The sequence below is a fragment of the Crocodylus porosus genome, unplaced genomic scaffold, assembly GCF_001723895.1.
Source record: "Crocodylus porosus isolate Cpor-Errol unplaced genomic scaffold, CroPor_comp1, whole genome shotgun sequence".
NCBI lineage: Eukaryota > Metazoa > Chordata > Crocodylia > Crocodylidae > Crocodylus > Crocodylus porosus.
This window is the reverse complement of record NW_017728948.1, coordinates 27,482,210-27,486,976: the sequence shown is the minus strand read 5'-3', so window position 1 is coordinate 27,486,976 and position 4,767 is coordinate 27,482,210. Positions and strand designations below refer to the sequence as shown.

Genomic DNA, 4,767 nt, shown 5'->3' with positions numbered 1-4,767 from the left:
GATAGGCCTGTTAAGAGTCTGGGTTAGGGCCAAAGGGGAGAGCAACAAGGGTGATGTCATGGTGGGGTGGGGGTCTACTATAGACCATCAGACCAGGAGGAAGTCATGGATGAGGCTTTTTTCAAACAGCTAGCAGAAGCTTCCCAATTACAGGCCTTGGTTCTCAAGGAGGAGTTCAGCCACCCTGCTGGGAGGGCAATACAGCAGTGTACAAGCAATGCAGGAAGTTTTTAGAGTGTTGGTGACAACTTCCTTGTGCAAGTGCTGGAGTGGCCAATTAGGGGCCATGCTGTTCTTGATCTGCTGCTCACAAACAGGGAAGAATTAGTGGGCAATGTAGTAGTGGATGGCAACGTAGGCAGCAGTGACCATGAGATGATTAAGTTCAGGATCCTGAGGAAAGGATGGATGGAGAGCAGCTGAGTAAGGACACTGGGCTTCAAAAAAGCAGACTTTGACTCACTCAGGGAACTCATGGGCAGGATCTCCAGGGAAGGCAGACTGGGGGGGAGGAGTCCAGGAGAGCTGGCTGTACTTTAAAGAAGCCTTACTGAGAGTGCAGGAATAAAACATCCCAATGTGCAGGAAGACCAGCGAGTATGACAGAAGACCAGCTTAGCTTAGCAAGAAACTCTTCAGTAAACTAAAATCACAAAAAAGGAAGCTTATAAGAAGTGGAAACTTGGACAAAACTAGGGAAGAATATGAGTATTGCGTGGTCATGCAGGGATGAAGTCAGGAAGGCAAAAGTGCAATTGGAGTTGCAGCTAACAAGGGATGTGAAGGGTAATGAGGAGGGTTTCTACAAGAGGAGGACCAGGGAAAGTGTGTGTCCCTTACTGAATTGAGGAGGCAACCTTGTGACAGAGGATGCAGAAAAGGCTAAAGTACTCAATGCCTTTTTTGCCTCAGTCTTCACAGGCAAGGTCTGCTCCCAGACTGCATTGGGCAGCAATTTGGAAAGGAAGTGAAAGAACAGGTTAGAGACTACTTAGAAAAGCTGGATGTCTACAAGTCCATGGGGCTAGATGGTATGTACCTGAGGGTGATGAGGGAACTGACTGATGTGATTGCAGAGCCATTGGCCATCATCTTTGAAAACTCATGACGATCAGGAGAATTCCCAGATGATTGGGAAAGGGCAAACATAGTGCCCATATTTAAGAAATGAAAAAAGGAGGATCCAGGGAACTACAGACCAGTCAGCCTCACCTCACTCCCTGAAAAAATCATGGAGCAGATCCTCAAGGAATCCATCTTGAAGCACTTGGAGGAGAAAAAGGTGAATAAGAAGAGTCGGCATGGATTCACCAGGGACAAGTCAAGCCTGACCAACCTGATTGCCTTCTATGACAAGGTGACTGGCTGTGTGGATGCAGGGAGACTGGTGGATATGGTGTACCTTGATTTTAGCAAAGCTTTTGATATGGTCTCCAGCAACATTCTTGCAGGGAAGCTAAGGAAGTATGGGCTGGATGAATGGATTGTAAGGTGGACAAAAAACTGGCTGGAACATCGGGCACAGAGTAGTAATCAATGACTCAATGTCTAGTTGGCAGCAGGTATCAAGTGGAGTACCCCAGGGGTCAGTCCTGGGGCCAGTTTTGTTCAATGTCTTCATCAATGACCTGGAAGATGACATAGAGTGCACCCTTAACCAGTTTGTAGATGACACCAAGCTGTGGGGAGTAGCAGCTACACTGGACGGTAGGACTAGGATTCAGAGTGACCTAGACAAATTGGAGGTTTAGGCCAAAAGGAATCTCATGAGGTTCAGCAAGGACAAGTGCAAAGTCCTGCACTTAGGACAGAACAATCCAATGCACCGCTACAGACTGGGGACTGACTGGCTGGGCAGTTGCTCTGTAGGAAAGGACCTGGGGATTACAGTAGACAATAAGCTGAATATGATCCAGCAGTGTGCCCTTGCCAAGAACGCTGACGGCATATTAACCTGCTTCGGTAGGGGTGTTGCCAGTAAGTCAAGAGAAGTAATTATTTCCTTCTGTTCAGCACTGGTGAGGCCACATCTGGGGTACTGTGTTCAGTTTTGGGGCCCCCACTCCAGAAATGATGTGGAGAAATTTCAAAGAGTCTAGCAGAGGGCAACAAAAAGGGTTTGGGGGCTGGGAGGCATGGGAGCCTATTGAGGAAGGCTGAGTGAACTGGGCTTATATAGTCTGGAGAAGAGAAGACTGAGAGGGGGTTCAAAAGAGGATGGAGCTAAACTGTTCTCAGGGGTGGCAGATGACAGAACAAAGAGCAGTGGTCTCAAGCTGCAGCAAGGGAAATTTAGGTTAGATATTAGGAAGAATGTTCTCACTAGGAGGGTAGTAAAACACTGGAACAGGTTACCCAGAGAGGTGGCAGAAGCCCCATTCATGGAGGTTTTCAAAACCTGGCTAGACAAAGCTTTGTCTGGGATGATCGAGTTGGGGATGGCTTTGAGCAGGAGGTTGGACTAGATGACCTCCTGAGGACCCTTCCAAGCCTAACTTTCTATGATTAAAACGAAACACCATTCATATATATATTTTCAGATTTAAAAAAGTAACCTAAAATTTACATTTTTATGTGATTATATAGGTGGCATTTCATTTTAATCACACAAAAATGAAGATTTTAGGTTACTTTTTTAAAATCTGAAAACTGGGGCTATTTTTTTTTAAATCAGAGAAAACCAGGATTCCTGATTATAAGGCATTGGGCATGACAGGACACTGGCTCTGTTGCAAGGCCTTGAATGTATCCAGCTCTGTTTATTTCAGCTCCCTCAGAAAGCCGAGTGGGTCAGGATTGTGCCGATGCATTTGTTAGGGTCAGCTTCATTATGTCCTTTTCAGGCCTAGACCCTCAAGGTGGTGAGCCTGCGAAGCTGAATTGTGAGGCCTTGAACACTAGTTTATTCCACATTCTTCCAAGCCATGACTCTGTCCGTCTCAAAGAGGCAAAGCAAGGACACGTAGACAGCTGCTGGTTTTCTGGGGTAAAACTTTCTTAAACAGTTAATGTTTCCAAAATAGAGCATGACTTAAAGGAAGAAGAAAACACACAAACTTAAAGGGAGAATGTAAAAATGACTGTGCATAATCAAACCGAAGTGCAGCTGGCCACATTAAATAAAAAACTGCCAAAAGAGGAAACAATCAATAAACTATATACAAGTGCTCAACTAAGGGGAAATAAAAAGCAACTTATCAATTTGTTTTCAACCAAGATGCAAGTGGCCATGATAGCTTAAACCCAGACAAAATAGAACAATGGTTAGACAATTTAAGATTGTCTGGGTTAAGATTCAAGGGCACCGTGGGGAGAGTGATTTGATGGTGGGGGTCTACTACAGTCCCTCCAACCAGGGTGAGTAGCTGGACCGCGAATTTTCGGGCCAACTTGCAGAGGCACTTAGGGCAAGGGATGTAGTTGTCATGGGTGATTTTAATTACCCAGACATCTGCTGGGAGGAACAGTCAGCCAGGACGGACCATTCCAGGAGGTTCCTAGCTGAGATATAGGACGTCCACTTAATCCAGGAGGTGCACAGTCCCACCAGAGGAAATGCCCTGTCGGATCTGGTCCTGGCCACAGGCGATGACCTGGTAAGCGGCCTCCAGGTTCTTGATCACCTGGGCGATAGCGATCATCACTTGCTGGAATTCACCATCCAGTGCAGGGTGTCAAGGGCCTGCAGCAAGATGGTAGCCCTAGACTTTAGAAGGGCCAACTTCAACAAGTTGAGACTAGTGGGGGAGGCGCTGGGGTCCTTGAGGACAGGGGAACTCAGCATCCAGGACGAGTGGTCGTTCCTTAAGGAAATGATACTCAGGGCCCAGGGGGAGTCCATCTCAACAAGAAGTAAGAGGGGCAAGAGTGCCCAGAAGCCCCCCTGGCTCATGAAGGGTGTCCAGGAATGCCTGCTTGCCAAAAAGGCGGCGTACACCTAGTGGAAAGGGGGTGCTATCTCCAAAGAGGAGTATACCTCCTCTGCCCAGGCCTGTAGGGGGGCTGTCAGGAAAGCTAAGGCAGACATAGAGCTAGGACTAGTGTCCAAGATCAAGGATAATAAAAAGTCCTTTTTCAAATACATAGGGAAGATGAAGAAGGCACCGGGTAATGTGGGGCTCCTGCAACGCACGCTGGGCAATCTGGTGGTTGCGCCAGAGGAAAAAGCGGAACTCTTTAACCAATTTTTCATGTCTGTTTTCTTGTGCAGGGACCGGGACTTCCCGGCTGGGATGCCAGATGGACTTAAGGGGAACGCCTCCAGACTTCAGGTTGGGGAGGACTGGGTTAGAGAGCTTCTGGAGGGGCTGGACGTGTTCAAGTCAGTGGGTCCAGATGCTTTCCACCCCAGGGTGTTGATGGAGCTAGCTGGGGTTATTGCAGGGCCCTTGGCACGGCTTTACGAGCACTTGTGGTGCTCCAGCCAGGTGCCAGATGACTGGAAGATAGCTAATGTGGTCCCCATCTTCAAAAAAGGGAAGAGGGAGGACCGTGGCAACTATAGGCCCGCCAGTCTTACCTCCATCCTTGGGAAACTCTTTGAGAAGATTCTCAAGGAGCACATCTGTGATGGGCCGGCTTCAGGGATGATGCTCAGGGGCAACCAGCATGGTTTCATTAGGGGCAGGTCTTGTCAGACCAACCTGAGCGCCTTTTATGATCAGGTCACAAAGGCAATGGATGCAGGTGTTGCCGTGGACATAGTCTTTCTAGACTTCAGCAAGGCCTTTGACACCGTCTCCCACCCCATCCTCATTAAAAAACTAG

General features: G+C 47.9%; 1 pseudogene; it reads left to right on the top strand.

The window, feature by feature from the left end:
* The first annotated feature begins 704 nt into the window (after positions 1 to 704).
* LOC109321817 lies at positions 705 to 1,994 on the top strand (annotated as a pseudogene).
* The last annotated feature ends 2,773 nt before the right edge of the window (positions 1,995 to 4,767 follow it).